Here is a 24624-nt window from a genome sequence, read left to right on the forward strand (position 1 = left end):
CTGACACATCTTCGCAAATTGTGTCATCACATCATGCTTCGCGATTTGCTGATTACCTAACATGAACACGTTTCAAATCACATTGATGATTGTCATGGCGAATTTGAATCATGCGCAACAAAATCTTTCAAGATATTGTTTTCGCCCCGCCCACTACCTGAATAAAACGACCTTCCCGCCGATATCTCACTATTAACAGAAACAAAAATTTTTGAGAAACGTTTGCTAATATAGTGCAGGCAAAAGCTGCTTAATCATAATAAAACATATTACTGTAAAACTTTTCCTGTATTTCTTCTTCCACTGTGTAGTGAAGGTACCGAAGTTCCGTTTTGTTTACTCAGCTGCTCTTTAAATCTATTTAAATATATTTTTGCAACTGTCCTTGTTGTGCACTCTTCACGTTTTGACGTAGCCTTACTTGCAGTTGTATATTTGGAGTAAAAATTGTACATTTACGGTCACTGGGGTATCTTGATTTTTTTATGTATGTATTTCCACTTCACGTTTTTACGCCTCTAGAACTGAGGGGTAACATGCAAAAATGGAATATGCTTTCGATGTGAGTTTCACGGTGTTGCAACTGGTAACAATTTAAATTCGAGCAGGCCTCTTCGTTGATTAAACGTTGCCCCGTAGGAGCCAGTTCTACCCCCTTTGATTTACAATATTTACAAAAAAAACTTTCCGGCCCTAATTTCTGTGCGTAAAATGTTTGAATAGGTTGGTGACACAGTTTTACTTGCAGCGCATTTCAGTCTATAAAATGACGGTAAGTTTTCTGTATTGCATAAAAAAAGTTGTGAATGACGGTCATTACAGGAAGGCTGTGGGGGGTATGGGGTGCGGGAGGTAATAACTGGGGGAAATTTCAGTAAAGTACTACCCTAGCGAATGGACCTGTTTGTGCGCAATCGTCTTGCGTGTCAAATTGTTTTTAATGCAGTGATACAAGTTTGCCGGTAGTGTCCGACAAGAAAAGGTGCGCAGTCTATTACTTGCTGTATGCCCTTTAACGCTTTCAATGAGCAGTTTAAGAGTGTTTTCACTGTTGTTGACAATATAGTACCAAACTTTGATGCAAATTTTCCGCCCGTACCAGATGTTGTAATACGTGAAGCTGGACTTTTGAACATGCCGTTTAAGCTTGATGTCAAAAAGTCACCAGGGCCGGACCACATACCAACGCTTTTTTAAAAAGATCTGCATCAAAATACTTGTGTGTTATGTTTACTAAATCTTTGTGTGAAGGGCAAATACCGGACGACTGGGGAATCGCCAGAGTAAAACCTATACATAAGAGCGGGAGAAAAAACAAAGTGGCTTACAGCATACATTACCAATCGTAAGTAGTTTATTGTATCCAATGGGGAAACTTCTGAGGTTGTTTCTGTGGACTCTGGCGTTCCTCGGGGGTCCATGCTTGGGCCCCTTCTTTTTCTTTTGTTTGTTAATGACATTGTGTGCAACATTCCTGTGAAAATACGATTGTATGCCGATGACTGTGTGATCTAAACAGAAGTGAACAGTGTGGCCGATCAGATTCTTTTAAATGACACACTCAACAAAATTGTTCTCTGGTGTGACCAGTGGCAAATGTGCATTAACTTTGAGAAAACAGTGTTTATGAAGTCCTTTAGCGTTTACGTATTCCGCGAAGAACAATTTCCTTCGTGAAGTATCTGACGGCAAATACTTGGGCCACTGGATCTCAAATACATTAAATTGGGCTCACCACATTGATCCTGTCGCAAGAAATGCCAACTGTAAGCTCTTCTGTTTACGAAAAGCTTTAAAATTTAGCACTCATGATGTGCGAATGACCGCATATAAAGCGCTTATTCTTCCCTCATTAGATTATGCAGCTATTTTTGGGGACCCCTTCACTCGAACCAATATTAACAAGCTTGAAACGATACAAAAAAAGGGTGTACAATTTATTTATAACAGCTACGGGCGCACTTCTGTTGCAACCCTGTTATCCAGAGCCCATTTACCACAAATAACTGAAAGAAACCGTTTATCCAGGCTAAAATTTCTCTATCAAATAGTAAAAAGCCACTATAAATTAGACATTTCCAACATAATAACATTTTCGTCCGGGTATGCCACTAGGCAAAGACATCAAGTGACAATTACTCCTTTTCATACATGCAACAATACCTTTAAATATTCCTTCTTTCCGAGGACCATTACAGAATGGAACCTACTTACTAACCCCCAAGTACAACAGCCTCCACTTACCTTGTTTACATCATCTTTAACGTAGTGCCAAATTATGCCACTTATTCTTTTTTCTGAGGTACCTGTGTATTTGTTGTTTGCCTTTTGTGATCTCCTCATCATCTGTACCCTCCTGCCAAAATCCCAATGTGGGATTGCAGCATCAATAAATAAATAAATAAATAAATAAATAAATAAAATAAATAAAGTCATTCGCTTCCTCCCAAGCGCTACGGGAGCACTCTCGCGACTGCGTTGCTTTTAGTAATGGGAGCGAGAGTACAGGCTCATCTGACGGATCTATGCGCGAACAGCTATAACAGTTTGCCCAAAGATATCGACTGTTTTGCTGCATGACCAGAACTTAATTGCATAGATGACTGTTTAGTTAATAAACTTCAGGTACAGCTCTGCGATTCAGAGCCTTAATAACTGGGGAGAGACAGCCCAGCTCTGAATATTTTCCGCGAATAACGCCGGCCGTGTGTAAGGTTTGGACTGCATCTCAAATTCCGAAAAATGAGAAATGGTGCAAGCCTGAGGGAACGGCCACCGTTTCGACGAGACGGCAGCAGCGGCGTTCGCTTCCGTTTCGCGCTCCTGCAGTGCTGAAAGAACCTTCAGTGGCGTGGCGCAGTGCGTCGTCCTCTGAGAGGAACCGCAGACGTTGCATGCCGGCACATGCCGCCTCTTTTCCGCTCGTGTCTCGGAGTAGCACAACGCCGCCTGGTATTGACACATGTCATCGCAAGAGTCCCTTCTAGCGCAAGGATGACACGCTCCCGCCGGGAGGCGGCGAGCCGGGCACCGCCGAGGGAGGCGGGTGGCACACACGGCACTCGGCGGCGTACTGCTTCCTTGTTATTGTTTCACGGTGCGAACGGAGTAGTGCGACCGCAGCGAGGCCCAATTCCTGCCCCGATAGTTGGCTTTCCTTTCGGCCGTCCTCCAGCTCGCTATTTTCTTGCCCGTGAGAGATTTACTGACGCTGTTTCCTGATGTTTCTCTAGCAAATTTTTTTTAGGGAGTTTCTCCACGGTGCACCTCACGAATGAAACTGCTGCGCTGACGTCTTGCTGGAGTGCAATATTATATAGAATCTGAAACGCCCGAAAACCCTTAGCTGCGCACGCGGTTGGATGAAGAAACGGTGCTCCCTCGTGTGTTCGTAGCACCGAATATGCCTTGGGGAAGTGGTATGCGCGGAAAAACATTCGCTCTTGTTTCGGGGGTATATTTCGCACAAGTTTTCACTTGGTAGTGAATAGGGTATAAGGCGGCCGCTGGTTTTTTAGGTGTGTCAGAGCTCCGCAATGGGTGGGCATACGTATAAAAGTACCGTAGGATGAACTTGTCACATGGCGAATTTATTTCCTTCGCAAGGAGTAATTATCGGAGATACAAGATTTGTTCAATTTCCTGGCTAGCATTGACAATTTTTTCACTTGTCTGCTTTCTTCGTTGCAAATGTAGTAACGAAATAAGTCTTCTGCCGCTCTTACTTCGTAACACCCGGTCCTTCATCTCACAGTTTTTTTTCTCCCTCGTCCTCTTATAATTTTAATAAAAGTTTGCTCAATACAATTCAATTTTCCCGATTTCCCCCTGTTCGCTCGCCATCTGTTGGGAGATCATGTTTATGTTGTTCGTAGAAAAACTCCAAGAGCCATGCTTGTTTCTGGCGAGCATTCCCCGCGGTTTTTTACCGCGTTTTTATTTGCTGTCGCAAAAACTAACCTAACGCATTTTTAAAAAGCAGAACGTTTTTACACTTGTTAGGCACTTGTACTTTGCTTTAAACATGTTTTGTTTTATTTTCGTTCAGCATATTGCTATGTACGATGCATACAACTAATTTCAGTACTTTGGAACGGTCTTGCCTGTGTATACTTCTTTTCTACGCATTCCTTCAACTCTCAGCCCGGTGGCTGAATCGGTGACAGACAGACAGACAGACAGACGGACAGACAGACATACAGACAGACAGACAGACAGACAGACGGACGGACGGACGGACGGACGGACGGACGGACGGACGGACAGGGACGAAAATTTTGTGTTTAGGTACCCAATAGAGAACTATGATAACACCTAAGCCCCTCTTATGATGTACTGAATGCAAAAGAATTAATGTTTAATTGAGTGCTCCTGTGCTCTCTGGCACCGCGTGCGCGGTGGCCGCAAATCGGAGCCGCGTTGCGATCCTGTTGATCCTGGAGCTGACGATGCTGACGACGAGGCAGCTTGCGAATCCATCACGCCGCTGTGAAGGTTAACTGACGCGTCGGTCTCCTTCATACTTTTCGCTGCTTCCAGTTTCACTTGTTTCGTCGTTTCTCGACGGCCATCATCGTTTCTATCTGCGTCAGTACACTGAAGCACGTCTTAGAAATTTTAAAAGCGGATCCCCGACCCGCCAATTGCCTGACGAATCCTCCCACCATCCCCATGCCGACGCATTCCCGCGCTGCTGAGTGTCGAATAAAACACCGCGATTTTCCGCAACCAAATCGCTCTTTCCAATTGGACCTCACGCTCCTTCCTAGAGAACTGGAATTTATAGGGTACGTTTCTCCGCCAATAAAATTTCTTGGTCGCGTTTCAAAGCTCATGGTAATTTATGTCGCCCTTTTTCGCGCAATGAACCAATTACCGGTTTCGCAATAAATTAATACTGTCACAGCATGCACCCTTGCACGTGGCCGTGTCTACCAATTTTATCCTTTTATTTCCTTTCCTGTTTTTCTATCCAGCATGGGAGCCACAGTCTTGTATTTGTTTTGTGTGATCAGTTTGCGCAGGGACGTTAGGGGGAACTCGACAATCTTAGAAGACACATTCTTTCAAAACAAGTAAGAAAAGCGGTCGGCAACACACATGTAAGGCACCCAAATTCAATTACAAATCGGCGATGTTCAAACCAAATTACTTCTGGCAGTTTCGTAACTCGCAATTCGAAAGCATTAATGGGCCCAGTGAGCGGGAAACCGCGGTATGTTGCAGCGGAATGGCTCCTACAATGGCTGACGGCGCTAAGGGAATAGAAGGGAAGAGTTTAAGTCGAAAGGAAATTAAATAAATTTGGGTCTGGGCGAGAATAGGACCCAGGCCTCCATAAGGCGAGTCAAGTACGCATCACGGCACATAAGTTCGACTGCAAGACTGTAGCTTACTAGAGGGGGACCTTGGGCGTTTAAGCTGAATACAGGCGTAAGCACATACCCACTTCGCTTCATGGGCCAGTGACAGCGACAGGCGCCGTCATTAGCTTATGTCCAGTTCACCAATTCCCAGTTGTCTGCGACATCAACATAACACACGAAAATGCCGCGCGTATTGGATGACTACGTCAACCGCCTGTTGGAGATTATTCTCCATGTCCCCTACTGATCCATGAATGGCCCATATGGTAATATCGTCCGCATATAATTCATGGCGTATGCCTGGTATAGCAGCCAGGAGCGGAGGGCGACCAATCAGGGCTATGTTGTATAGCAATGGGGACAGGACGGTACCCTGGGGTGTGCCCTTGTTGCCGAAGGAAACCGGATCTGATGTCAGGTCACCCACCTTCAGAATAGCATTTCGGCCGCCAAGGAAGTCTCGAACGTAGGTGTAGGTACGTTGGCCGCAGTTTAGGCCGTTTAGCTGTTTGCGTATGGCTGTGTGGCTGACATTATCAAATGCCCCTTTTAAGTCTAGAGCTAGAATGGCTTTTGGGTGGTCCCGAGAGTATTTAAGCATGACCTCTTCTTTAAGTTGAAGAAGGATGTCCTGCGTACAGAGATGACTGCGAAATCCACACATGGTATGAGGTAGCATGTTGTGCGGTTCAAGATAGTTCTGTAGCCTTTTGTGGATAATGTGTTCCAATAGCTTCCCCAAACACGAGGTTAGGGAGATGGGGCGTAGATTTTCTGTGCTCGGTGGCTTTCCAGGCTTTAGAATAAGGCGCACTTCTGCCATCTTCCATTCTTCTGGGAGTCGACCTGACCTCCACACCGTGTTGAGATGGCCCGTGAGGCCAATAATAGACTCGTTATCTAAGTTCGCAAGCAGCTTATTTGTTATGCCGTCCCCACCTGGAGCCGTGTTGCGCCTGATGATGTGAATGGCCGCCTTGACTTCGTAGATGTAAATGTCTTCATTCAATTTAACATTTGGCTGCCCTGTATATGGAGGTAGTGGGGTTTTTGGATGGACTGGAAGGTATTTATCCTGGAGGGACTTCATGAAGTCAGCGGAATACCCTGGGTGGGTGGGAATTACCTTTTGCATAGTGTGGTTCGATTCGATCTTGCTTTTGGAAGGGTCGATAGATATCGTAGCAGTCTCCAGGTCTTTGATGTAGTTAGTGTGCCCTGTAGACTGTCGCAAAGGGATAGCCAACTTTCTTTACATAGGTGAGCCGCATAGCGGGGCTGCTTCCTCCGTCAGCAGAGCTATCCTTTTTTTCAGGCGACGATTGAGGCGCTGGCGTTTCCCTCGTTTGATTAGGCTCCTTCTTGCTTCCCATAAGTGGAGAAGGTGTGGGTCTACACAGGGGGCCGTCGTGGTAAGGTGAATATTGTCTGTAACGCGATTCATGTCTTCGCAAATTTAGCGTGAGGGGCTGGGTGTCTGCACCGTCAAGTCGGGCTTGCTCTCTTTGTTTGCGAAATTTTAGCCAGTCCGTTAGCTTGGCTGTACCTAGCGGGGCAGCGTATAAATTTCCAAGTATTGTGGTGTCAAGGACGGAGCGGCCGCTTCCCAGAGTTTCCCCCGTGTGATACCACATAGCCTTGACGTTCCCTGTGGTAATCGTGAGATCCCGGGACGTGTCTTTGGAAACACTGTTGCCCAAACGCGTGGGAGCATGCGGGACTAATAGCAGAATCAAGTTTTCCTCTTGGAGGATGGAGTGCAAGGAGGTCCCTCTTTTGTTAGTGTAGCTGTAGCTTCATAAGGGGTGTGCCGCGTTAAAATTTCCCATGATAACAAGTGGATGAGAGGATGCAATGCGCTTTGCTTGTTTGATGACATGAGAAAGATTACTTTCTTGGCCTCTGGGGCGACAATATATGTTATAATCAAGTGAAAAGTACGCGATGGACAAGCTTTAGGGTCAGGTGCAAAAAACTAAAAGCAGTGGCCGCACCGCCAAACAAAATTGTGGAGGTACCATGTAAAATGCCGGAGAGGTTGTGTTTCTTGTTCAACATCAAGACACCGGCGATGGTCGCGGCCGCCGGATGCATCGCGGAGGACGCTGCACGGGCTTTCGAAGGCATCGAAGATAGCGATATTTGATGTGGTTTGCGATCTTTGGAGTCGTTTAGTAATTTGAATATTTCCCCACTAAAGGGGGTGGGCGATATTTCGGGGGAGGGTATTCTTTTTAAACCTTAAGGTAGGTCTGAAATTGTTTATTTACATGTTCCGTCGTCGGATTTCACTGTGGTAGTTGTAATCATCGTCATATTCATCTATATCGTCGTTTTTCTCATGCATGGCTGGCGGGCCCGGGTTATTTTGTCCGCAAGATTACACAATTCTTCCAAAGTGGAACGCGTCAGCGCCCGCTTGGGCCAGCGGCAACCGTCTTCGCGAACTGGGCGTCTCTGGCGCGAGGTGTCTTCTGCTCCCCCCTTGAGTCGCACGCAATCATAATTCCGGCACACGCTTAGATGGCCAACTGTTGGAAGGTCGTGGAGCTGCTTCAGGACAACAGAAAGAACGTGCTCAGATACTACACGAAGCAGTTCGGGATCATCCAGGCGGATTACGACGATAAAGCACTCTATCTTTCAGTAGGAACCACCGTAAAGAAGGTTCCGAAGGGGCAGTGGTTAGGTGATCGATGACCCGGCACATGAAGGCATCAAAGCGCTATGTTTCTTACCAAATTTGGCGAAAGGAAGAAATAGACGATACCGAGGCGGCGAATGCGTGGACGATATCGAGGGGGCAAATGCGTAGGCGGCAAATTTGTAGGCTCGGGAGGCTCTACTGGGTAGCGTAAGGGACGGTCAGCATCTTGATGTAGACGACTGGATCTTAACTTTAGAATAGCAGTACTCCTTCAGGCACCGAGCCCAGTACCCGAGGTGTCCGGTAGGGTCCTTCAAGAACGCAAGCCAGCATAGCACGTGGTTATTTGTCACGAGGAAAAATGGTCGACCGTGAGGTATGGGCGAAATTTTACCACAGCCCCCACAAGGGCTAGGCACTGCCATTGGGTTATAGAGTATAATTCCGTTGAGCTGGTGACAGGGGGCGGCTGGCCTAGGCAATACCGAAATCGTAGGTGGATTGGAGTTGAGAAAAGACGGCTCCAATGCCGTAACCACTACCATCAGTCCGAACTTCCATGGGGTTGCTGACATTAAAGTGGGCTAAAATAGGCGAAGCCTTGAGTAGAGATATCAGTGTGTGAAAGCTTCAGCTTACTCACTGTCCTACGAAAAGACGGCATCTTTTTAACAGCAGAGCTGTTGAAGCATTTAGTTCCGCCGTCGAGCGTTACTAGAAAACTCAGCCCAGCCGAGCGCCCGTCAGTGTGCGCCTCGTAAGGAGCGCCCGGCGTCGCTCAGGCTTGCGCGTGGGAGTACTCCAATTGAGGAGCTCGCAACAAATGCAAAGAAAAAATACGAAGAACACGTCAGCGTGCGCCTTGCGAGGAGCACTCGGGGTCGTCCAGCTTGACCTTCGAGAACACTCTGCCTAGCGTTGGTGGCGTGATCTCTGTTCTGCCCGCCAGCTCACGTGCGTTCGCGCCTGAAGTGGAAAGAAAGCACAGACGGCGAGTTCACGTTACAGACGCCGAGTTCGCGAAGCCGGTTGCTGCGGATTCTGGCCTGTTCTAACGCGGTCCACTTTGGGAGAGATGTGAAAGGATGCGGACAAAACGATCTGGGTCTGCCGGTCATGGAGAACTTTCAGCGGCAAGTTCAGGAGTCTATGTGAGGTGCAACTGCCGGGTCTCTTACGCAGGGAGGGGGGCCGCCAAGCTCTGCTGTTTCTCCAGCCTTACACCACTAGTGCGAGCTGCGCCAAGTCTTTTTGAGAAGATCGGTGAGGGGGCAGGCGATATCAGCGAATCCTCGAATGATGCCACGGAAATAAGAGACCAGCCCAGAAAACTTGGAACGTCTTACGATATCCGGGGCATCCAGAAATTCTTAATCGCCTTGATACTGTCTAGGCCAGGCTGCACACTTTTAGCATCGACGAGGTGGCCCAAGATGGTAAGTTCACGCCTGGATAATCGGCATGTCGCGGAGTTGAGTTGCAGGTTCGCCTGAAGGAAAATAGCAAGCATTTCCGACATGTGATGCAGATGCGCGTGGAACGATGAAGAAAAGGTAATGACGTCAGCGAGGCAGCACAGGCAAGTGGACCATTTGAATCCCCACAAGAGAGAGCCCATCACGTGCTCAAACGTGGCTGGGCCATTGCACAGACCAAATGGCATAACTTCGAATTGATATAAACCGTCTGGAATGATAACGCCGGTATTTTCTCTGTCCAGCTCATCAACGAAATCTGTCAGTAACCAGAGCGAAGGTCAATTGACGAGAAGTACTTGGCGCCGTGTAGACAATCAAGGGCATCGTCAATTCTGGGAAGAGGGTAGATGCCCTTCTGGGTTACTCGGTTCAGGTAGCGGTAGTCTACACAGAATCTCAAAAGTGTCATTCTCCTCCTTTACTAACACGACGGGTGAAAGCGCAGAGATTAGACAAAGGTTCTACAGTGTCCTTGTTCAGCATTTTCTCAACCTCGTTCTGAATGACGCCTCGTTGAGTATGAGACACGCGGTACGTGAACCGGTGAATGTGTAGCGCATCATCTGCACCTATTCGATGGGTCGCCGTTGAACTTTGCTCCAAAGCTTTGTCACATAAGCCAAGGAGGTCTGCAGACATTGAAAGATGACAACGCAGATAGCGCAGACAGAACAGAGCGTAGAAGACAACAGTGACAGAATTTCGCTTGCCTGAGCTGGTGAAAGGGTTGGGCTTATCACTGAAATTTATCTGGGGTTATAGGAAGGAGAATAAAGCCGATTTGTTGCCTTGGCGGATTGATCAAAGCAAAAAAAGAAAAAGAAATTTCAGATGCACAGAAAGGGGTAAGGGGGTGATTGTAATTTTGGGGGGAAAACTTGAGTGTGAAGGCCGAAGTTGATGAGGAGAAAGCAAACGCTGTTGTGTTTGATAGTAACAACAGCGTGTGGGAGGGTAACACTGCGCGTGAGCAAAGCATCTAGATAAGAGCGGGAAGGTAATCGCCTTCGGGAATGGCACGGGAAGTAGTGAGATGAACATAGGTCGTGGACTGGCACGGCAGGCGGACGTAGTTGGAGCGCAGCGACGGTGCATATCTGTAAGAAGTTGGTAACTCAAGATGGAGAAGGCCTGTTGAACGATAAATGAACACGGCTTGTTCCAACAAATAATCACGGCCAAGGATAATGTCGTGAGGGCATTTTTACAAAACAAAGAAGACAACAATGCTGTTATGGCCGGCGATACTGGCACTAGAGGTGCACATGCCAGCAAGGGCCAGCGTACAGCCGTCAGCAACTTAAACATTCGATAGGGGGGGGTCAAACTTTACGCAGGCGGTCTCGAAGATTAGCACTCATGACCGAGATATGCGCACCGGTATCTTAACTGACAGAGGACGTATACCTTGGTCATGCGTGCTAATCCGCCAATGTTCACGCCAACCAAATCGTCCCTGGTAGGTAGCATCAAAAGGGGATCTTCGGTAGTGGTCGGGATTGCAGCATCACCTGCAGGAATGCAGCATTCGCTAGTTTTCTGGTAAGGGACGTCCGTAGTTGGTCGGCACCCACCGCAGTGGCTACGGTGGCTAATGCGTTGCGCTGCTGAGCACGAGGACGCGGGTTCGGTTCCCGGCTGCTGCGGCAGCTTTTCTGATTGAGTCGAAAACCAAAAACGCCCGAGTGCACGAGATTTCGGCGCACGTTAAAGATCCCCAGGTGGTGGTCAAAATTAATTCGGAGCCCTTTACTACGGCGCGCCTCGTCGCCCGCGTTGCGTCGGTGCGTTAAACCCTACAATCAATCAATCGATCAATCGTAGTTGGTAAGCGTGATAGAGCGAGCGGCGGGATCGCGGAGAGGGAGACCGTCGGCGCTAGGGGGAGGGCGAGCGGCCAAATCGCGGAGCGGACAAAGTGGCGTTGTCGGCAGTGCGCTGCGTGTACGAGATCTAAAACGAGGCGACCGCTAGAGTGTCTGAATGTTACCATCAGCATAAAACTTAGCTCTCTCGAATGGTTTGAGGGGTAATGGTCTACTTTACCCTTTTTTTCAATTTTAGTTTGGCAGAAGTTTTGGTTCCTGATTATTCAAGGAGAAAAACAAAAAAAAAAAAAACAAAGAAGTTTTCTTTTTTATATTTGGGATGGAGTCATGACTATCTTTGAGAACTTTGTTACCATTGTAAAGCTGAAAATTTCATTTGATCCCCTTTCCCCTCTTCGGGGGCCCCGTTCCTTCTCAACTTTTTGTTCATGCTCCCACCAGTCAAAGTGAGTGCATGCATTCCAGTTTAAAAATCATAGGGAGGTCAGCATAGCTCTGGTCAACAAGCAAACCATCCTTTTAATAGAGTGGCTACCAAAACACCGTAGACGCAATAGGGGTCCGCCAAGGACTAAATGGAGAGGTGAACTACGAAAATTTGGGGCAAAGGGTCGACTCCGAAGAGCACGATAGACGTGGCTGAATATCTTTGAGAGAGGCCTTGGATTTTCAGCGGACACAAACAGGTTGCTTATGATGATGATGACGATGATGATGACGACGACGACGACGACGACGACGATGATGATGATGATGATGATGATGATGGTGGTGGTGGTGGTGGTGGTGGTGGTGGTGGTGGTGGTGGTGGTGGTGGTGGTGGTGGTGGTGGTGGTGGTGGCGATGAACAACCAAAGGTTGATGGCAGCAAAAGTAACAATCGCCCCCCCCCCCTTAACCCTAAAGTCACAGTATCTCAGCGATATACTCCTCACGAGTGTTTGTTAAAGAAAAAGTTTATATCGGTGAACCCCATTTTCTCGATACACAAGCGTGAACACGGCAGCAGCTATCGGGATATGCATAATTCTCGCCACTGTCTGTGAATGCACTCAAGCAAGCCAGCACAGCGCTTAGTGCCGTAGCCAGCGTCATGAACGGTGAAGTAGCCATTACCTCTACGGCTGCTTACCATCAAATAATCTGTATTTCACACAAAATACGTCCCACATCTTCCCGGACAGAAGTTCGTATTCCCCGCGACCATAATATGCGAAGCAGATGTTGTCGTGGCATTTTAAGACCGGAAGTATTTGAACGGATTTCTGTCCTCATTTGAACGCTAGTGTCGCTTGCACAAAAAATCCTAATATTCTCTACGAAGGAAGCGAACTACGGCCGTCTGCAGAAAATATCAAAAAAAATTCCGGTAATATAATAAATATTACTACAAGTAACGCATATAGAGATACATAAAAAGGAAACATGCCGGACAGAAAGTTGTGGGTCGTCAGCGTCTGGGGGTGTTTAAAAGTCGCAACAAACTGCGGTGGAATGGAGCGACCACCGTTCGAAATGCCCGCTTCGTTTCGTTTTGTTCCTTTATTTCCTGACCCAGGTGCCTGATACGGAACGAAATAATGAAAACAGCACCCATAACGTCATGCAGCTCGGTCACTAATGTTGGCTTCCCGGCTACGGGAAAAGGCGGGAATTTCAAGCCGTAAAAACCGCGTTTAAAAGGAAGCGGTGCGAGCAGCGCCTCTTCGGGCGCTCCCTCCCATCGTAAACGCGTTTGTTTCAGCTTTAGAGCAAAATAAAACTGCGGCTAAAAGGAACGCAAACATTGGTTTTAGCGGCGGAAATAAAACTGTTTCGGCTCCCCGGGTTTTCGTACTAATGTTCGCCCTCTGCTGGACGCGGAGGGGAAGAACAAAATGGCAGGGAACCAAAATGAAGCCGCACGAAGAATAATAAGAGTTGTGGAGCCAACTGCCCGCAATGAACGAACGCGAGAAGATGGAGGGAGAGAGTTGAAGCCGCATTCGACCAACACCGATTCGACTCGCCACCCGGCATTCTCTCTCTTTCTAGCTGCCCGGCGTCCTTCAGATACTTTCCCCAAAACCGCGGGTGGGCGACGGTTGCGTCTCCGAGCGAAGCTGTTGTAGCCGCGGATAATAGGGGCGTTTAAAAACTTTTTGGCTTTGGGATGCAGTTACTGGCCTCCCCTCCTCGCCGTTTCCGCCGTCCCCCGCTGTGTCAGTGTCACCGCCCTCGTGTGTTGGCCGGCGCCGCTTGTGCCCCCCGTTTGGTAGCCGCGTTGTTTTTTTTCGGCGTACTTGCTTCTTAGCTGTCCGTCAGGATTTACGGATTGCGGCTGTCATTTCGAGCCCCTTCCCGGCCGCAACCGCGTGCCATAAAGGTTTGCGGCTCCACCCCAGCTTCCTTTCACGTCCGCGTGGTTCCTTCATGCTTATTTTTTCGGGAAAACCTTCGCCCGCGGGGTGTTTCCATAGCGCAGATTGTGTACGTGTATGTACGCGCATGCTCTTGGAAAAACAGGTTTTTCTATAAAAAGAGCACAGTCTGTCTCGACGTGAAGCTGTTGTGCACATGGAAACCGAGATCACGTGCATAAAACTTAAAACTAACGCGAACGCCCGGAGTATTGCAGGCGAGCGGAAGGCGCCTTCTCTTGGAAGGCGCTGTCTACCTGGACACCATAAAGTATATCGCTTTTTCTTTTTCTTTTTCCAAGTGGCGAGGCTTTGAATGGTTTCGCATTTTGACTAGTTCGAGTGCGATCTCAATTTCCTCCCTGTTGCCGTCGCGCTTCGGTAGCCGCAGAAGCAAGCTTATGGCACATTGCATTGGCACTCGCTGAGAAAAAAGCTAGCACCGTCTGTTTAATGTAAAAAAATCCTGGGCCATGCAAGCGGTTTACAACTGATGACTTCGAGTTCTGCATAATCTGCGCGTAATAAGGCACTCCGTAGGTTGCCTTTCTTTCCGTATGCAGTTTGCTTCATCCCGTTTCATCTGCGCCCTCCGACGAAAAGTATTTATTTTCATCTACACCGAAACTCGCGCTGTCATCACCCCGTTAAAACCACCTCGAATCTACGTTAGGTCACAGGTACCGCCAAGGCAGCGTCAACTCCAATCATATCGCGGCTGTTAGGATTTTTATGTGACTTAGCAATCCTGGCGTGCCGAGATGCTCTACAGTTTCCCAGACGTGCGTCGTCGGAAGCCCCAGGCGCATTTATTTTCCGCTGCAGCCGAGCTGCTCGTTCGCCCCACCTTTAATCTCGCCGCAGCCCTCCTTGTCTCATTAGGGCGGCATTCGCGGGAAAAGTATTCGAGAAATTGCCGCCGCTGACATTCTGGACAGATCGATTTTTGTCGCTCTCTTTGCTCTCTTCTTTCCCCGTACATCTGACAGCGCCACCTTCGGGAGGCCCGCCGCAACGCTTTAAAGGGATCCCATGCGCGCGCTCCAGTGTTTGCCCACGAACTCCGGGTCGTTCATCTTGAGGCATATATTCATTAAGCCCCGCGACCCCTGCAGTTTGTTTTCCACGGGCCTGTCAGCCGCCAGTGGAGGGCTCGGTCACCCGGGAACCGTGTACGTCCACAGCGGCGCCTGTTTGCCGGTGACTGATGTAGGCCTGCGGTCGCCTGGATTGTCCAAAAGTGCCCATGCCATTTTCTTTTGTCGTAGGCAAAAACCGCTAAACCAACCGCCACACGTATTGGGCCGAGATATTGAAACCACGTGTGTTTGCCTGGCCAGTGGCAATTAGGTCTGCCCTGACCTCAAAGCTGTTCAAGCGGTCGGTACGCTGCATGGACTTTCATGTCTTTATTTTGTACAGTGAGTTTTTTTCTACAAAATTAGCGTATTTTGTTTACCGACTTCAGCCCAGCAAGGAAATTCTGCTCACACAAAGTTTGGTGGCGCGTGTGTTTGAGGATGGTGTCAAATAAAGCAGTTAGGTTTTTCATTAGCTCGTGCTCAATTTCATGCGCATAAACACGCGCACACACACACACACACACGCACGCACACACAGACACACACACACACACACACACACACACACACACACACACATATATATATATATATATATATATATATATATACAGAAAGATAGGGCAGCAGTCTACAACGCCAAAGGAGGCATAGGGGTGTGGTTAGGCTCTTTTCTTTTTCACTACGGTTAATGAAGTAAAGGAAGTAAACATTTTTTTTAATATACAGAAGAAAGAAAGAAAGCAAAACACGCGCCCAGAGTGGGGACCGAACCCACGCCTTTCGATTACATGTCGAATGCCTTACCAATTACTTCATTACTTCATTAACCGTAGTGAAAAAGAAAAGAGCCTAACCACACCCCTATGCCTCCTTTGGCGTTGTAGACTGCTGCCCTATCTTCCTGTATTTTCCTCAACGAGCCCCTCATTTCCTTACTATATATATATATATATATATATATATATATATATATATATATATATATCAGGGTGTCGAACCGAAAAAAATACCGGTTCGGTTACGGTTCGGGTTCGGGTGAAATAATTTCGTTCCGGTTCAGTTCCGGTTCGACAAAATCACGTACCGAACCGGTTCGCGAACCGGTTCGGGAGCTTGAACCGGTTCGCGAACCGGTTCGATTAGTTGAATTATCACTAAAATTAGAAAAAAAAACATTTACTAGTTTAAAACGACCGTCAAATCAAAACACAAACTGACATTCAAAATGGTGCTGCTCCCCAAGGGCAGTGGCGCAATTGCAAAGGAAACTTTAAACAATTAGGAGATATTAGAAAAACACATGAAGTGGCGACGATTTACCACCTTCTTTATCGCTCAGACTTTCTGTTGTCCTAGCAACTATTCATAAAGCCAACGCCAAGAGATATGATGGTGGGATATATTTTCTGTCCTTTCCTTTTTTGTTGAAATCGCAATTGTCGCTATGCAATCGCCCATCACGCTAACCTTGAGGCCTTAAATTTAGTCCTGCGTACGGGCGTGTTCAAATACCAGCGCTTAATAACAATGGCGCACATTTTTTATATTTGTAACAAAACAGAAAAATTCTACAACAGGCACATAAATACTACCAATGAATTAGATTATTTGGTAACCCTGAATAATTTGTTAGCTGTCACCTTATCGAATGTGTTAGCCACACTTTTGTTAAAAGTAAGCTTTAGTTACGCTCAGTCACTGCATTATTGCTCTGACCACTGCAATTCATTTTGCGATACCGAAAGTGTGCATTACAATCAGTATGTCATCGTACCGCCTGAACCCCTACCATCGTTCCGTGTGCTACATTGCGGAATCTTATAACAGATAATGCGGTTACAAAATGAAAGGGAAATTTGACACGTGGAGCATGAGATGGGACTTTTTGGGTAGACGCTCTTTAATTCGTCCACAGCAGTACTCCCCTCCGGAACGAGTAGCAGTAGAAGCAATGTAGCGAGTTGGGCAAACGGCTTAGCAAACAGCTTAGCCACTGAGCAGCTCCTGCGGTCACACTTGTCAAGTATTAATAATTTGCAGGTGTCGGACCTTTTCAACAAATTATGAAATGCAAAAAGTTTGCACACATCGGGTGTGAGCTTTCGCTGTTGCGCAGTGGAGCACTCCTGCAGCCTGATTTCTCCAATGAAGTCGCAGCTAGGGAAGGGCAAAGTCGTTTTATATCACCTGCAAGCTGCCGAGAATGACATTTCGTTTGGTCAGCTTGCACTACGCTCGCGCCTCCAGCAGCAACAGACCAATGCTACATTGGTGCTCATTCATTTCCCTTGTTGTTACATAAAGCGTGATAGTGTTCAATTGTCTGGAGGGGAAAGTGCGCGAGCAAGTACGAAGTTGATGGTACGGGAAAGAAAAAAAGGCCTGAATTGCATTGACTGTGCAATATCAACAACAGAGGGTCGAACCGTTTCGGCATGAACCGGTAACCGTTATTTCTTTTTCCGGTTCAGTTCCGGTTCGGGTTCAGCGTGCTCAAAAAATAACGGTTCGGGTTCGGGTTCAGTTCCGGAAAAAATACCGGTTCGGTTCCGGTTTTCGGTTCGGTTCCGGTTCGACACCCTGATATATATATATATATATATATATATATACAATATATATATACATTGTGAGCGCTTACTCGTGTACTCGTAGACTCGTGGAACTGTCGTAGACCATGCCTATTCACTGTCCACCGCTGTGGCCAATCTCTCACCTCTCACCTGTACATAACCATTATAATCGTCATCTGTACATGATCATCATCATGAGTGTCTGAGTTGTGGAGTCACGATCCGACGAGTAAAGGTGGAACCGCTCGATCTGCGGCCTTCCTGAGAGAAGTGTCCTGTCTCCTTACAATATATATATATATATATATATATATATATATATATATATATATATATATATATATATATATATATATATATATATATATATATATATATATATGTATGAATGTTCCAGCGAGTGACGAAGGTTCCTATGGTATTCGAGAGTTTTAGCATTTAGCATAGCGACCAGAGTACGCTACGCTAGCGGGTACGGAAACCTGGACACGAGTGCGCGCGCGCGCGGTCGCTGCGAGGCGCGTCACCTTTCAAAGGAACGAATGCGCGGACGGTGCGAGGCGGGCCGCCCGTCCATATCGGAAAGCATGCCCACAGGTCCAGTCGGGTTCCCATACCCGCCACCTCTAGCGTAGGGTACGCTAGCCGCGGTGCTAAAACTCTATTGTGTCACAACGCGTTCAAATTGCCAAACTCGTGTACTATAAAAAAATTGATAAGCGTGGCGACAAAACGAATAAAAAAACGGTAATTACTGTATGAATTCCCCTGTAACCCTATCTACATCAGCCCGATTAATCCATTTGCAAAGGCGGCTCATCATTTCGTGAACCAACAGAGATCGCCAACGTACTTAGCAATCAGTTTTCAACAATATGCACCCAACTTCCCTCGTGTTCATGTTCTTCTCAACTTTCGCGCAGCCCTCAATCGTTTTTTGTCTTTTATTCAACTTTTTCTGAGAAAATCGAGGCTTAAATCTCAGAATTAAACGCTCCCGGTTTTCTAACTAATAACAGACATTAGTACCATGTGAAGCTTGCCAATTGTTTTGTTTCTCCATTTCTTTGGTCCATATTACATGTAGTTTTTAAAATACAGCATTGTCATGCGCTTAAAATTTCCGGAAATTATCCGTGTACTTAAAAGAGGGGTTTCGTGTATCAAAGGAAACTACAGGCTTATATCTACTCTCTTATTCGCACATAATATTCTGGGAACGCTAATTGTGACTCGCGATTTACGCTACCTTACAAAACTCAAGATACTCACCTATTCTCAATTTGGCTTTCATAGCGGCATATCCTTTAGCGTTGCAACAGCATGCCAGACACACAGAGTTCGAAGGTTTCATTTTGCTTCGGGGAATGTACGGGTGCCGTATTCATCGATTTTTTTATAGCGTTCGCCACTATTGACCGTGACATTGTTTTCATTAAACTTGATCGCTATGGTATAACACACCTGCCGTAACTTTGTTACGTAGCCTTCTACTAAATAGGCCGCAAGTAGTTTCAGTTAACAGAGTTACATCTCCTGTCATCATAAAGTCGAGATTTCGTCAAGGTTCGTTCTAGGGTTTATTGGTCTCCCGAATTTACACCGATTATCTCCCTCTCTCCACCATCACAAGTTATGTGTATGCAGACGATGCTACCATCTTTACCTTCTATCATGATAACGGTGCCTTAATTCAAATGCTGACAGTGATGCCTTCGCCAAATGATTGTGTAAGCTTAACGACTAATCTGTTGCGGCCTTGAAACAAGCTTTTTGTTTTTGACTTATACTAATAAAAATTTCAAACACCCCTTCCCTTTAAATTTCCGCGAAAAAAAATCGCATTTCATCATAGAAATAATGTTTGGGTGTAAAGGGGGGGGGGGTGGGGGGTGTAATAATTTCTTTAGGTATAATGACCATGATTCTAAGGAGATCATAATTTAACTTGCAAACTTTTTCAACACAGTATGATGCTTTCGATCACTCTCACCTAAATCATTTAATTTCTTTCTGGGGTGGTACATCCATTACACACATTTGCACCGTTAAAAACATTGCCAGAACAAACTCTACGCACTACACAAAACCTTTGGCGTCGTTTATTCATGTCCTTGTTTTGCGCACAACCGGCGTTTTGCCACTATACCAACTGTATAGGTGCAGCATCGCTATCTTCTTTTTTCACATTTTTTAACGATCAATTTGCCTTGTTTTACCCGACAGGCGAGTTATAATTCTAAGTTCACGCACTCTTCTTCACGCCGGAATTCGCGTTTGTCATGCATTCACTGTAATCGCGGTAGAAAAAACTATTTATTTTTCAGCCATCTCCTTTTCGACTTTGTTGAGCCTTAACGATAAAAGTTCTATACACTCCGCTTGCTTAAATGTCAACTAAATTGTCTGTGGCAAATATTTGACGTCCGAGCGACTAGCCATTAGAGTGACCGGTGCGTTTTTTTTCATTAACTACGAATCTTACACATACCGCCGACTACAAACTGGCACATTCATCAATCACGCCATCCTACACCACATCGCACCCCCCCCCCCCCAGCTACCCTTCCCACTGCCAGCCCTGCAACACCCCTCTCACCACTTACCATCTAGTATTCTTCTGCCCATACCCCCCCTAACCCCCTCCCCTCTCCCTCCCTGGAGCAGTGGGAGACTGAGCTGACCAGCCCGGACCCAGTCCGCCAGCAGGCCCTGGTCTCCCGGGCTCTCCAGTCAGCGCGGTCACGAGGCCTTCTGGACTAAGGAGGCTTCCCACACCCCCTCCCCTTCCCCTGTTGTTCCAATAAACGTTCACCACCACCACCATAGTGTATTTATCTCCCACCGTTTATTGTATACTGGACACTGGATGTTAACCTTGTGAGTATTGTTTTTTGTAGTTTATGTGTAATTAGGGTCACATTTTTCGCTGTTAAGTACGTATTTATCTGATTTCTTTTTTCTGAGTTCTTCCCTTCTTCTATTTCTTTTTGTGGTGATTCGTCGTTTGCTAGATATTTTATTCTTAATATGTAATCTTATTCAGCTTGTCCTCAATTTTTAAAATATCCTTATTGGAGGCACCGAATTTGTTTAACCTTGAGACCATCTAATTGTGTTTTTGACCGCTCGTATACTTTCTGGCCACTCTAAAATGCAATTTTTATCTATTACACCCCCCGTGTGTGTTTTTTAAATGGGATGCCTCATCATACACAGGCTATAAGCCTTTTACTGCTATATCAGCTGGCAATAAAAAATCTGCAGAAATTCCTGGAATTGTCTATTCTATGATGCATTCTATGATGCTTCTGTAGATTGTTTTTTACTGCCGGATTTGAGTATGAGTAGTCCAAGAGGATGGTCAATTATATTGTGTTGAAGTGTTTTTTGTTCCTTTCCGGCTATCAGTAAAATAATATTATACCAGTATAGCGATTAGGTGCCCTTACTACACCAATTATGTATTTCTCCGCTGAAGGAAAGCGTAGCGCGAGGTCGGTCTGTTTTCGCTATTTTCTTTATTCCTAATTCCATCGTTCTATTCCGGGCTTTTTTTATTTTAGTCTTAGTTTTTTGGAAGTGTAAAAAAATCCATATTTTTGATTTCGCCAGTTCATTTCTGTTTTTATTTTTTATTTTTCCTATTTTTTGATTTCTCAAAATTATGTTCCACCAATTATTTCTATTTACGCTACCATAGTGATCACGTGATTTACTTCCGGTAGTTCTGCATTTTTCTAGAAATGGAGAGCGTTGCACGGTTTGCTCATTTTCGCTATTATTCGTATTTCCAGCGTTCTTTGCCGGCCTTGTTCAGTTTACGCTTCGTGTTTTGGAGGAAATGCACACGATGCATATTTTTTATTTCGTTCATTGGGAATTTTTTCTATTCATCTTATTTCTTAATTTTCAAGGTTCTTTTAGACCAATTATCTCAATTTACGCTATAATAGCGATTAAATGTGTTGCTTCCGTCAGTTATGCATTTTTGTGGAAACGCCGGGCGCTACATGAGTCGGTCATTTCCGCAATTTTTAATCGTATTTTAACTATATTTTTTGGCCTTTTGCAGTTCAGTCTTTGTTTTTTTGCAGGATGTGTACAGGATGCATCTTTTAGATTTCACCAGATAGTTTTTGTAATTTTTTTATTTTTCTAGTTTTGTTATTTCCCGGTTTTTCAAAACTCTATCCGACCGGTTATCTCCGTTTACGATTATATTGCGAATAAATGCGTTACTTTCGACAGTTGTGCAGTTTTGTGCAATTGTTGGGCGTTACACGGTTTGCTCATCTTGGCTACTTCTTACTTGTATTTCCAATGTGCTTTCCCTGACTTTTTCGGAGATGTACAAGATGTATATTTTTGATTGTTTTCGGATCAGTTTTGTAAAATTTTAATTTTTTTATCTCTCTTACTTTTCATTTTTTGAAGTGATACTGTACCAAGTAGCTCTATCTATGCTATTCTAACGAATTAATGTGTTACTTCCACCGATTCTGCAATTTTGTGCGAATGCAGGGCGTTACGTGGTCCAGGCTCTGAGAGAACTCAGAAAAAAATACTACGCTTTAAAACACAACAATTGCGGCAAGTTTCACCATTTTGTTGGCGAAGACTATGGTTTTGTTTTGGATGTGTCCTCCACGCAATCGCATTCTATGCTGGTATATTTCCCAAAGGACAGGTGTATGCTCATCAAACAGCCCGACAGCATAAACTCGAATTTTTTTTATTGTTTGGGAGCAGGCAACGTGGTGCACAAAATAATAAACGCCAGGAAGGAGAAACTACAATTGTTTTGCGCACCTCTCTCTTTGCTTCAGTTGCTTGCCCTTCGTTTTAGGCCTCTGTGTGTTCATATACAAGAAGCCAAACCCCTACTCCATTTTTCCGCCAATTTGTTCATGTCCGCCCCTTTCTTCTTTAACAAAAAAAAAATGACAAATATATAAGGTGCTACCATCAAGCACTTCTTACACGTATGGTTATTGCGATTCTTGCACCAAATTTAGCTATTTTCATTAAACGTACAATGAAAAGTCAGCCAAACGTCTCTGCAAGACCGAATCTTTCACAAAATTTCTGCATTGGTTTTACCACTAAAAATTGCCTTCTTTTTTAGAAACATTCCAGCAAAGCCGCCATGTCTTTCCCTTGTCTGATTGACACGTATTCTTAGGAGGCAAAACAGCGCCTTGCGGACTTTTTCGAGGTGGCCGTTAGGTGCTGCCTTCTTGGACGTTGTGCATACGGGAAGGCGTCTTGGTGAACACGGCCGGCTTGTCCCGTGATCGCCTCAGCTTATCATCCTACGGTATTGCCACTAGCTCTCGCATATACACGCTGCTTAAAAGAAAATGCTCAAGTCCAGCGCTCCATCTTTTTGGAGCCCTTACATACCAAAACAAAGCATTTTGAAAAAATGGGTATTAAGCAATTGTTTTGGTTTTGTTGCCTCAATACCGCAGCAGTAGTAATAAGGCAGCCTGTGGTAATAAGGCAACCATCGAGACAACCTAATCAGTATGTGTTAGTAATTTGCGTCTTTCGAATAAGCTCCAATAAATTCAAAAGGTCAGATACCTTTTCTTATATGTATATAGGCTCTTATATTGCACTTCTTTCTGAAAAAGCAATCCTTTAGGCCTGCTCCCCCAATCGCTATTACCATTCACAATTCGGGACAACACGTCTCGTAGTGGAGAGAAATGTATGGCGAGGCGCTACCCATTTTACCGCTTCTGGAATTTCTGGTTAAGCAGCTTCTGATGGTCTGCTATCACCATTAATATGTCTCCACTCTCAGCGCCGCAGTTTGCTATTATAAACTAACATTTTTCTTACGCGGAAGTGTTTTTTTTTTGTAACAAACATTCCTTAAGTTGCCTATTTTGTGTACGTCGCATTCCATCACAACTGACCAGCGAGGGGAAAAACCTTATGTAACGAGATTCGAGATGTAGCAGCAGTGTTTATTTTTAAATCTTTGTTATTTTCAAACCAGGAAAAGCTCACCTATCTAAAACAGCAATTTAGTGCACTTGAAACCGTTGAGTATAATTTCTGCATAATTTTGGGCGACTTTATCAGACAATCACGGGCTGCATAATTTCCCCTCCTAATATGTACTATTCAACTGTATACAGGAATGGTAAATTTTAAAAAAATTTGGAAGACATGCGCAATACGTTTAACCGCGTCGCTGTTTAAGCTTCAGCTTGGTTCACTGGCGTTAGCAAAAAAAAAACCCAAAAAAGTATCTGCCCAAAATTCAGACAATGGTCTGCTAATGCGCGTAGCATTCTTATGCCACTTGTCTTAAGTGTGAGTTCTTTACAGTCAAATGGTTTTGGTTTTCCTATATCCTGTTCGACCAATTATCTTTATTTACGCTATTATAACGATTAAAGATGTTACTTGCGCCAAATGGGCGTTTTTTTTTAAATGAAGGACTTTGCAAGGTTCGCCATTTTCCGTATGTTTTTTTTTTATTTTTCTTGTATTTTTAGTTTCTCAAATTCTGTTCCACCAATCACCTTCATTTACGCTACTATAACGATAACAGCTGAAATTTGCGTGAAACCTGCATTGTTGTGGAAATACTGGGCGTTCGTTACACGGTTCCACAATTTCTGTATTTTTATTTTTTTTATTCTTCAAAGTTCTGTTCGAACTAATATCTTCCTTTACGCTATTAGAACGATTACCGGCGGAATTTCCACGATATCTGCATTGTTGTGTAAATGCAGGAAGTTGCACGGTTCGCCTTTTTCGATACTTATCAATTATTTTTTCTATTTTTTGTGTTTTGAAATGCTGTCCCACCTATTATCTCCATTTATGTTATTTTAACGATTACAGGAGGAACTTCCGCGAAATCTCCACGATTGGGGAAATGCAGGGCGCTACGCGGTACGCCATTTACCTTAATATTTTTTATATTTTTCTTATTTTTCGATTTTAAAAATTTTGTTCAACCAATTATCTCCATTTCCGTTATTATAACGATTGCACGTGCAAGTTTCGCGAAATCTGCATTGTTGTGTAAATGCAGGGCGTTCTCGTTTCGCCATATTCCGTAATGTTTTAATATTTTTCCTACTTTTTATTTCTTCTAAATTCTGTTGGACCAATTGTACCTTTTAAGTGAAACCCCGATAATACGACTTTCAAGGGACCGCCGCTAGAAAGCGCCATATCACCGGGGTGTCGTACGACCGGGGTGCGGGTAAATGCCGGCC

Source organism: Haemaphysalis longicornis, unplaced genomic scaffold (genome assembly GCF_048455015.1).
Source record: "Haemaphysalis longicornis isolate Haplotype H1 unplaced genomic scaffold, Haemaphysalis longicornis Haplotype H1 scaffold_2, whole genome shotgun sequence".
Classification (NCBI taxonomy): domain Eukaryota; kingdom Metazoa; phylum Arthropoda; class Arachnida; order Ixodida; family Ixodidae; genus Haemaphysalis; species Haemaphysalis longicornis.